Genomic DNA, 12,242 nt, shown 5'->3' with positions numbered 1-12,242 from the left:
AAATGCTGAGCAAGACTCTAAAAATTGAAGCTATCGAGAAATAAAACCTAGGTCTAAACTCACACAGTTCACATTCTACCATGAAGCTCATTAAAATGCTTAAAAATGTTCAATCTTAATACTTAACTGTAGCTCTCCATATGTGATCACAATAAAGGATAAAATACCACAGGAGCATTTAACTTTAGTGGAGGAAATAAATACGTATAAAACTAACATGAAGGCCATGCACAGGGGTTCACGTATGTAATCCAATACTTTGGGAGGCGGAAGCAGGAGGATCATTTGAGGCCAGAAGTTTTACCAGCCTGGAGCAACTTTCACCAGCCTGCAGCAACCACAACTCCATAAAAAAAAAAAAAAAAAAATTAAAAATCAGCCAGGTATGGTGGTGAGTGCCTCTAGTCCTAGCTACTCCACAGGGAGGAGCCCAGGAGTTTGAGGGTGCAGTGAGCTACAATCGAGCCACTGCTCTCCAGCCTGGGCTACAACCTATGTCTAAAGTGTGTGTGTGTGTGTGTGTGTGTGTGTGTGTGTGTGTGTGTGTGTGTGTGTGTGTGTGTGTGTGTGTGTGTGTGTGTGTGTGTGTGTGTGTGTGTGTGTGTGTGTGTGTGTTAGAGAAAGACAAAAATATTAAAAAATTATGAGATACTCAACACACTATAAAAGCAAAGAAATGGGAGATACTATAATGACTGGAGAAGTAGATATGACTTCCAAGAAAATGACATTTGACCTAATCAATAAAAAGTAGGCAAAGATGTCAATAAATAGGAGAGCCTTCCAGGAAACATAAGGCCCAAGCAAAGGCACAGAGATGGGGAAAAGGCTGACCATGTTCGAATACATATTCTTAAAGAACAGGAGATGTACTTCATAAAAGAGTAAGGTCCTATATGAAGTAGAGTTAAAGGGACTAGGTCTATTTAATCAGAAAAGAAAGATGGCAGTATTTTAATAGAACCTTCAATTATTTAAAGGAAGTAAACAGGGGAAGAGGATGGAAAATAATGGTGGGAAACTTCCTTTACATTGTCAAAGGCCTTTTTTTATAAGTGACACTTTAGCAGGGACCTAAGAAGAAGAGAAGGAACCAGCCATGGGAGGAAAGGGAGGAACGACACATGCAGAGAACATGAATCAAAAAGAGCTTTACATTATTTGGGGAATGTCAGTAAAAGGCCAGAACGGAGTACACAAGGGAAAGAATGACAGGTGAGATTATAGATATATAAAACAGATTATGCAGGCCATGGTAAGGGGCTTGGAAATTATTCTAGTGACAATTTAGTCATGATTTGGTCTATATTTAAGTTACTTTTGTTATTATACAAAAAAGAAATGCAAGGGTAGACCAAGTAGCCTAAATAGTGCATGGAAGAGGCGATGATGGCAAGAGTAAAAAAGGAAAATAGAAGACAGTTCATAGATATAATATGAAAGCCAAGTAGATATGGAAAATGAAGAGCATAAAAATAAATCTTAGGTTTCCTGTTCAAGAATCTTTCTTAAAATGAACATTTTGAAATTAAAAACAAAAAAGAAAGAAAAATAAAGAATACTCAAGAGGAAGATGATCAGTTTACTCAACTTCATAAAAACCTAGACAAGAAAAAGCCTTAACTCAGCAAACAGAATGTAGGATAAGAGTTAATAAATTCTAAAATGAACTGAGGTATGAAGACAAGTTAGGACATACTTTTTCCTAAGGCAATTAAGAGATTTTCACATAGCTTAGGTAGCTACAGAGAAAACCGAAGATGGGAAAATGAATTAATCAGTTTAAAACCCTTGTTACCTATAATTTTTATAGCATATAGAAATTATACATTCACATGCATACCGATAGTATCTTCATAATCATACCAAAACTCCAAAACATGAAAAATTTTAATTTTTCATAATAAACAATATATTAAAGTTTTCTTCTAATTATTAACATATGGAGGCCAGTAATCTCAGCACTTTGAGGGGCCAAGGTGGGAGGACTGCCTGATCCCAGGAATTCAAGGCCGCAATGAATTATGATCACTCCACTGCGCTCCAACCTGGAAAAGAGAGCAAGACCCTGCCTCTTAAAATAACAACAACAAAACCCACATGGAACTGAAAGTAAGAGGAAGGGGGAAGCCTGTTCTCCCTGACTGTACCAGACCACACTAGTGCTTCTTAACTGCCTCAACTCTCTTAAGGCACTGGTTCTTAAATAGGATTGACATCACAATACCTGAAAGGCTTTCTAAAAAAAGACATTTACAGAACTGAAAGAAAAGAAAAATGGAGGTCTGGATGAGAAACTGGATTGGTAGGTTTAGGGGTCCTGGTCAGCAATATATATTTTAAAAGCACCTTGGGAAATGCTGATACACATCTTTGGTTAATTTTTAAAAGATTAACATGAAATCAATGTTAATGCAATAAAACAGAATTTCTGATGAAATAAATGGCACTATATTCTTTTTATAGAAATACAAAGGGAAAACATCAGGGAGATTAGATTTTAGAAAGACTATAAACCTGATATTTGCCAGTGAAACTATAAAAGCCTATTTAATTTCTACACTGATTTTATGACATCCTGAGGTACCTCTAAAGCTTCCTCAAGGAATAAATGTTCAAACACAAAATTAATTTGCAACATAAAAAAATGCACACAGCTACAGAATATACTTTTCCTCCAAACAAAATAAGCCACAATTCTAATAAGAATGTTGTAATTTCCAGACCAGTCATGGTGGCTCATGCCTGTAATCCCAACACTTTGGGAGGACGAGGTGGGCAGATTACTTGGGGTCAGGAGTCTGAGACCAGCCTGGCCAACATGGTGAAACCCCATCTCTACTAAAAATACAAAAATTAGCTGGGCATGGTGGTACACGCCTGTAATCCCGGCTACTCAGGAGGCTGAGGCAGGAGAATTGCTTGAGCCCAGGAGGCCGAGGTTGCAGTGAGCCAAGATCATGCCACTGCACTCCAGCCTGGGCAACAGAGTGAGACTCCGCCTCAAAAAAAAAAAAAAAAAAAAGTGTCATAATTTCCAAATATTAGGAAAAAATGCACTTGAGCAAATCACAAAAATCCCTTCTCCTCTATATGAGGTTTTTAACATAATTTTTTTCTACTTTTTAAAGAATTACTAAAAGCAACCATCCGAAGTTACCACCCATGATTTTCCTAACTATACCAATACATTTGCCTTTCAGAATTACTGATTTAAAATTTTCAAATTCTAGTTTAACAATCTGCATGCTGGATATCTATTAAGCTACTCAAGAAAAAAAAAGATAATAGTATTCTAATCTGTAAATTCAGATAAGTTTTACAGTGAATCTAACCTAAAAACTTGTTCTGTAAAATTGATGAGGAATATGTACACTCACAAATCATTATTTTCATAGAGGCCTGATTTCCCCATAGATCACAGTTATGTTATTTTCTGTCAACAGGTTACAATTTTAGCCTAACACAATAAAAGGCAGTCTTTAAAAAAAATGTTTTTGGACAAGGGTTGCTCATCCTCAAACTCAAATTAACAGATCCCTTATCTAAATACTTAATGTGATTCCTAATACATGTATATGTAATTTTGTGCATATCATTTGTTTTTATGCCAATGGAAATTAAATTCTCAATACAGTATTTCATAAATTTTTTATTTTTTAATCTTTATAAATTTTTTAAAAATATATTATAATGCAGAACACTTCATGAATTTGGATGTCATCTTTGCACAAGGACCATGCTAGTTTTCTCTGTACTGTTCTAATTTTAGCGTATGTGCTGCCAAAGTGAGCATACATTTCAAAGAATTTTTTTTTAGGTTGAAGCTACTAGAGTTTCATCTTCTATATGCAAATATAATATATCCCACTTAAAGTGGGTCAAATCAATAGCTACCATTAAAACAACAGTTTTTTAAGATGTGATAGAACAATTTTCTACTCTTGAAGTATCCAACATCTAGAGTTGTGGTAAACTGAACCTTGGATTCAAAGACTATGCTCTTTATGATACCTAATTCTACTCTTATTTTGCTATCCTTCAATGTCTATCTTAACAAGTCACTTCTTGGAAATTTCTAACCCCTTATCCTCATTTTTATAGCCTCCGGGTGGGGGGGACTAGGAATTCTGTGACTGAGACTACAAAGATATTACAAATAAAGTATTATTTTTCATTTTTTTGAGAAGTAAACAACTGGTTTTCACTTTTGGGTAAATATAAAGGAAAAGTGCTAAATGTTTAGCTTATGACTGCGTAACAGTGACATTTCAATTATAACACCATGAACTGATTAAAAGTACAAAATCTCTTTATATTATGCAATAAAATGACAAATTTCGAAGCACTCTAAGAAGTTTTATTTATTTATTTATTTATTTATTTTCATTTTCAGAGACAGGGTCTCGCTGTGCTGCCCAGGCTGGAGATCAATTGTGTGATCATAGCTCACTCCAGCCTTGAACTCCTGAGCTCAAGCAATCCTCCCGCCTCAAGCTCCCAAGTAGCTGGGACTACAGGTGTGTGCCACCATACCTGCCTATGGTTGTTGTTTGTTTATTTGTTTTGAGAGACCAGGTCATGCTGTGTTGCCTAGACTTATTTTTATATGTAAATCACCTTTAATAGAGGCCATGTGGATCTAACCCAAATAATTGCAACTTAATTTCCATCTCTGATTTTCCCCTTAATAACTACAGAATTTCATCAACTAATTTATATAATCCTACTTCATTTTGGCTGAATATCTATCTATGATAGATACTTAGACTATCTGGTATTAGAAATACTGTAAGCATTAATAAAATAATTAAGTACCTTAAAGCTTCCTCATAAAATGTATTTAATCTTATTGACCAAACTCAGGCACATAATGTCAATTTATATGATGAATTTAACCTGAGCTTTATCAAACACACAGTCCTCAATATTTGATGGAGATCACAGCCTGCACAACTACTTTGTTTTCCTGGTCTACACGCAGTAATCTTCCCTTTGACGTAACTTCAGTCTTGCCTGTATTAATGGTGTCATTTCCAGATGAACTGTCATTAATTCAACAAATATCATTAGAATATTGACTGTATAAAGTGCAGTGCCTAAATCCCAATAACAAGAATAATTCAACATACTTTAAAAAACCAGCATCAGGGTTTTAACTATACTAGTAGGAACCTTACCCATTGGCCTGTAATAGTAGTAGGTTACTTACTTTGGTCTCTATAATGTTTGAAGAAACAAAACAGTAACCTACCTGCTTGTCCCCAAACTTGGCCAAATGATCTAAAATGATGGGATCTCCCTAGACTCTACAATGGTGGCAATCTTTTAAATAATAACACTTATTTAAACGAAGCATCAAAACAGAGGGAAGAAAGGTGTTAGCTACTAAATATAACTTTTTTGGTTCAAAAGAACCATTTTTTTCTTGAGTGGTAGTGAATATTTGAGTAAATGGTGTCCTTCATTCATAGTGATAAATTGTGTTGTTTTGTTTACAAACAAGAAACTTACTCTAAGACAAGTGTCTTATGAAAATTAATTACAAAAATTCACACAAAAAAGTAAGATTTAGTTAACAATGTAATTTTAATTTTGGATTTCTTTCCAATGAAAAAAGCTACCACCGAAGTACAAACAAAAATTAAAGTTGATCTCAAGAAAACTGTGGTTGAATCAATAAGCGCCTCTTATTTATCTAACATTAACAACAATTTAGTTGTTTTATTTTCTCTTTCTTTTTTTGCCAGGACATGTTCTCATGTAACAATTTAGTTGATTTTTTGTAACAATTTTAAAACATACATATTAAAGTGTAACATGTAAATAAAAGACATCTGATTACTAGTTCCAGAACCATAGGGTTGGTTTTTTTTTTTTTTTTTTTCTTCCATCCATGGGACTCTGCTTGAGGGTTTTATATTTTAAACAGCCACAGTACTTATGCTACTCATTTCCTAAGTATCTTGAAAAACTAAAAGTTATAGTAACTAATTTATATTTTGTCTCACTAACATTACCAAGGTGGAAGGGATCCCTGTTTCCCAGATTTATTCATGACTAAGCATCGGCAACTTCTATATTCATGAATTCAATGATAACTCTAGTTATTCAGAACACAGACATTAACCAGAAATGAACTGATACTAGCCTCAGCCAAAGGATAATATAAAGCTTATGTACCTTATTCACAGGAAACAATTAAAGTCCTTGACTCAAAGCCTTTTTCTCATTAAAAAAAAAAAGAGGTACTAAAAGATGCATTTGTGTTAGCTCTCAGCAGATTAGGAGGAGGATGAGAAAGGGAGATTAAGAGGAAAGAGGAGATAAGAATGACAAAAGTTCTAAATCGAGCAGTCATTCTCAAAATGAAGTCCCAGGACAAGTAGCAGCATCAGCAACACCTGGGAACACATTAGAAAAGCAAATCTTCCCTGGTTCACCCAGAGCTACTAAATCAGAAACACTGGGGATGGAACCACACAAATGCTGGAGTTTAACAAGCCTCTAGGTGATTCTGGTAGACTGAAATTTGAGAATCACTGTCATAAACAGCACAACAGAGTTACCAATAAAAAAGCCAATAAAAACAAAAAGAATGATCAAAGTAAGCTTGCCAGATTATGGCCATTCAAGGCACTACTTTCAGGCACCTTAAGAGACTCAGAAGCAAGAGAAAGACCTTACCTTCAAAAAGTTATAATTAATTCATTGGAGCAGAAGACCAGTGGGAAGAATAACAAATCTAAGTAATTACGTAACTTGAAATAAACTCCTCCACAAACTTGGATATGTAAAGAGTCAGTGTATTCTGGTTCAATACAATTACTGAGGCACATATAGTTGAACAAGAGTCATCAATAAATAAGATTATATATTATTTTAAGCCAGAGAGTACTATGGAAAAATTTCTGAAAATATAAAGTTCTGACAATTAAAAATGTAAGCTCCTGATATCCAAAAAATTCAAGTATGCTGGAAAGATTCATTTCCCCTGACGCTAGATAAATCAGTTATTGCAGCTGCTTTGGTGATATTTTTAAAGTCATTACAAAAGATGCAAATGAGAAAATATCTTCAATGTATATTCAGGAGATAACCAGGATCAACTGGTAAAAACTTTTGCTTCTAAAGGAGGCTGGGAAATGTAGCCAAGCTGCTTAAAATAATTTAAGTCCAGATTTTAGTCAAAAGTTATCATAGGAGAAACTTCCAGGCTTGGGTCATCCCATCTTCCCATTCTTGCTCCTTCATGCTCTTCCCTTTCCTTTCTAGCTCACTTGAGAGATGCTGAGAAGCTCTTGACCTGTGTCCCTTATAAGCTATGTGAAGAGCATCCTAGCCAACCTGAACACCTGCCTTGGAGTGTTACAAAAGCAAGAAATACATTTTTGTCATATTAAGCCATGTCATTACATTTTGGACCTATTTGTTTGGGCAGTTTAACTTACACCCTCTTGCACACAGTGAGCAATAAGATTATGACCTATATTAACTATGGCTGAGAGAGCAGCTGGTGAATACACTGACACCCTTTACATCAATACCAATTAACATCAATAGGATGTTAATATATTTAATCTTAATGTTTATTGTTTATTGTTAATTTTACTGTTTTCTCAAAGGTACCCCCAACAAATGACTACTAGTTATTAGTTACTATGTATAGGAATACCATGCTAAAATCTAGACAACCACATGTAAAATATAGAAAAGTGCTTGTGAAATCATAAGAAAACATCTTATTTCAGACATATCAATGTAAGAGATTCGTGACTGAAAATTTAGAACTAAACATTATTACCATAATAAATATGCAATCCACATCTAGGCTGTTGCAGGCATTTATGAGTAGGATTTACATGCCTATGTGCATTGGGGGTTTGAAAAAGGCCACATCTATAATTCCTCTCCTTTTACTAAGACCCTACCTACATGCCCTACTCTAGAGCAACTACATCTGAAAGGCAGTAAGAATAAGAAAAAGATGAATTTCATGGTCAAGCTGAGAAGAATCAAAGGATAATTCAAGAAACAGAAGGGGCTACAACCATCTGATTCATTCCTACAGAATCAGAGGACCACTCCTAACTAGACATGTAACACACAGAAGAGTAAATCTATTCACACAAATACTATCTTCTCCACTGAGTAGGGACATTGCTCTGGGTATCACTGAGCTAAAAGGTTAAAGAAAAAACGATCCCTGGTGCTCTCAACCTACTTGACTAAAGGAGGAGGTGGAAGGAAGATCGACATCTAACTCTCCACATTCAGCTATGAAACAGATCAGAAATATTCTTCGGCATTTATTTACACCTGTTCTCTCTGCTTCTCAGTTCATCCAGAACCAATACAATACTCTGATTCACCCCAGACTCCAATCTTACATTTGCTGAAACAAAACTCCCCTCATCTCCACCTATGAAACAAAGGGAGCCGTGGGAAGATTTTCTATTTACAAAGAATATGTCAAGAAGTCCATATGCCTTCTAAAATCTTTAAGTCTAGTACAAATGTTATCCTCCCCTTTTTACTACTTCGCACCACTGTCTTCATTTCTGTCTCTTTACTGTTCTCTATGCTTCTACAGATTCCCATGTCTCAAAAACACGGAATTTTAGATTAGAAAGACTTAAAATCATCTACTATTACCTTCTTATAGAACTGAAGACTCTAAAACACAGAAACCAAGCAGTATGCTGAAAATCACATAGCTGCTTCAGTAGAACCGGTAGCATGTTCTAAAGGCAATCGAGTCATAATACACTGAAAGCAGTCCAAGAGCAGCAAGAGGCTTTGCTGCAGCTGTAGATCACTGGATTGGTAACTCGTAGTTAAAGGAAATCCCTACCCACTCCCATCCAGCCCCTACCCACTAATTATGGGACAAAATAGCCAATTCAATGAGATTTAAACAGGAAGTTCACAAGAGGAACTCTCATACCTATCAGGACCCATTAACCAGGGATTCCACAACCAGTAGAATATTATCTACTGGTAGCTATTTAAGCCTTACCTGACAGGTCTCCAAGACAGCTGCAGCAGCCACATCCCTCTCTGCGCCATAAACGTCTCGCCTCAGTTTCCTGAAATTCCCAACTGAGAAGGGAATGTAGCCAGCAGGCACTCCCAACCCTGTTATGATTCTACAGTTCTACTGTTAGTAAATTTCCCAGGGGCATCACAATCTGTGTCCTTACACATGCATACACAGAGGAGCTTCCTTCTAGGATGAGCTCCTTATTACAGGGCAATTAAAAGGTCCACTTCATAAAAACCTTGAGATTCCTCATCTTAATCATAAAATAGTTGTTAATTTACTTGTTTTTTAATGTAGAAAGCAATCTCCAAACTAAATAACTTGGAAAGATTTGAATGAATCTGCTGAATATACCTGAAAAACAAAGTAGTTACAAAGAATGGAAACATGCAATTTAAAAATACAAATACTTTAATTGGTTATAAGAGTGCTTCAGCATCTCAAAACACACAGTGTCTAGTTTTGATGCTGTTAAACTTTTTCAACAGGCACATTTCTGTTCCTCATTTGACTATTCACCTGCATATTCTTGAACATTTGCAGTTTTTAGAAGTTCTTCAAATATGTTTATTAATTAAAATTCACTGTACTTAAGAGATACCTAACAATTACAAAATTATTTTTCAAGACAAAAATTAAGCCTTATCTATTGAGTAAGCATTTATTAAGCACCATTTATACCTAAATTTGTACTAGATGAGAAATGGCATGGTCCCTTCTTCTTAAGCAATTTGTGAGATGTTTAGGAAATCTAATTAATTAATTAGAAGGATACTTTAATGCCAAACTACCATTATTGATATTAAGTACAAAACTAATTTGAAGAATTCAATTTAGACAGAAATATCAAATTAATTTGAGCTGTAATTATTTGACTATCCCACAGAATCCATTTAACAGTAGACTTCTGAGAAACAATTACAAGGAAAATCTGTTATGTTTATTAAAACTGGTGATATTTAAGAACTACATAAATATGGTTATAATTTTTATTTTTAATAATTATATCACTTAGTAAACACAAAATAATCTAAAGCAATAGCTTATGGAGTTTTTGTGCCTTGAAAGACTTAACGTAGAGCCCTAAAACACACAATGAAATTTAAAGTCTGAGCTTAGATATTCACCATCTTCAAGACCATAGATTCATCCTGTTTCCCCAAAAAAAGAACAGTTTCCAAAGAGTTTCCTATTTTCCCAATGGTACACTCCTTAGCTGGATATAAAGTAGTAATATAGCTAGGTAGACATAGCTGTGGATTTAATTTTACCCACACTAATGTTCCATTCCTTATGACTTAAAAGAGTTCACAATTTTGGACCTATACAATTCGTTGAATTGAATAATATTTTTCCCCGGTTGCCTGACGTCATCTTGTCTGTCTTAGAAATAAATCAGTTATATGGACACACATAGAACTAGTCTGAAGAATAAAATAACTAAAAGAACTATCATATAGGAAAATTTTTTTTTCCCATTCAACAAAAAAGGAGAGGACTAGGACAAGTGGATGGAAGAGAGACAAGACTTTGGTTTAGCAGAAGACTGAGTTTTCTTTTATATTCAAATTGTTAAAATGTACACTGGGCTGGCTGCCTTGGTTAGTTAATGAATTCTTTATATTACTGTAAATGACTAAGCAGAGACTAGATGACAATCTGTCAGAAATGCCACCTCTAGACTGGTGCAAGGCTGGACTATGTAAATGCCAAAGGTTCCACTTAGATCAATAACCAATATCATGTTATTGCCTAATCCAACTACTATGTAATTTAAATACATAAAACCTCCATTTCCTCATCTATGATATGAAATGCCTTAGAGCTAACTGATCATGGAATTTTATTTTTTAGCACAGAACTTTAAAACTGAAAACGATCTGCTTATCCCAACCCTTCAACATTATGAGTAAATAGCTATTTTTAGTCTACAACATTCATAAAAAGTTTTGATATTTCTGAACAAGAACAACAAATATTAATTTCCCCTTTTTCTTTCCCCTCCCTTTTTCCCTCACATATTTCTCAAGCTAAAAATGTTTATTTAAAAAAAGGGTATTAGCCAATTTTACCCACCAATTTGGCACCATAACCTCAGGAATATATAAGAAAGACTGTTCAGTATTTTTTAAAAACTGGACGTAAGAACATAATTTTCTTTGGATTTATTTTCCCAAAAACCAACAATAAATAAACTTGGTAATAAATGAATACAATTATTTAATAATGCTAATTCTGGTATAATAATTAGATGATTCTCCCCGTATCAATCATATGAGTTTGCCTTAATAATATGCAACAAAGGCTGAGTGGGGTGGCTCACCCCTATAATTCTAGCACTTTGAAAGACTGAGGAGAAAGGATCACTTGAGGCTAGTTTGAGACCAGCCTGGAAAACATAGTGAGAACTCGTCTCTACAAAAAAAATTTAAAAAGAATTTTTTAACTTGGCATGTGTCTGTAGTACCAGCTACTCAGGAGTTTGAGGTGGGAGAACTGCTTGAGCCGGAGCTGGAGGCTGCAGTGAGCTACGGTCGTGCCACTGCATTCCAGGATGGACGACAGAGTGAGACCCTCTCTCTAAAGTAATAATAATTTACAAGAAAACATATCTAATGATTAAAAACAAAACGCACTATTTTCATCTTGAAGGAATGAATATTGACAAATGCTGAAAATCACTGTGACTCGTTTTCTCATTTATAAATTAATGATGACATTTGCAAATATAAGAACTCATCTCTGCCCCTCCCAAGGGCCCACACATAATAATTAAGCAGAAGGAGAGATGCTCAATTCCTGAGACACAACTGTGCACTAAACTACCAAATGATACACAAGAACACCACGCAGAAATGTGTGCTGCTCCTGCTGCACTTACTTACAGTCACTTTCAAACACACTGTGGCACTGTAGATTTGTTAACACTGAGGTAATTAAACCTAAAGTACACGAAGACTTAGTTAACTATGTCTACTATTAAAAATACTCGAGAAAATTCTGATGAAAAAGGACATTCAGAAATTAGTTCTCATGATAAAATTACTTTTCGGCCGGGCGCGGTTGCTCACATCTGTAATCCCAGCACTTTGGGAGGCCGAGGCAGGCAGATCACGAAGTCAGGAGATCGAGACCATCCTGGCTAACACAGTGAAACTCCGTCTCTACTAAAAATACAAAAAAAATTAGCCAGGCGCAG

General features: G+C 35.1%; 1 protein-coding gene and 1 non-coding gene across 5 annotated transcripts in view; both read right to left on the bottom strand.

The window, feature by feature from the left end:
* Positions 1-12,242, bottom strand: part of PAN3 (poly(A) specific ribonuclease subunit PAN3) — a 157,057-nt gene that overhangs the window by 58,562 nt on the left and 86,253 nt on the right. The gene's annotated exons all lie outside the window — the stretch shown is intronic.
* Positions 3,690-3,796, bottom strand: LOC112128625 (U6 spliceosomal RNA). The gene has a single exon (XR_002911119.1). It is a non-coding gene; the product is annotated as a U6 spliceosomal RNA (small nuclear RNA).

This window comes from Pongo abelii, chromosome 14 (genome assembly GCF_028885655.2).
Source record: "Pongo abelii isolate AG06213 chromosome 14, NHGRI_mPonAbe1-v2.0_pri, whole genome shotgun sequence".
Classification (NCBI taxonomy): Eukaryota; Metazoa; Chordata; class Mammalia; order Primates; family Hominidae; genus Pongo; species Pongo abelii.
This window is presented reverse-complemented; position numbering and strand designations above follow the sequence as displayed.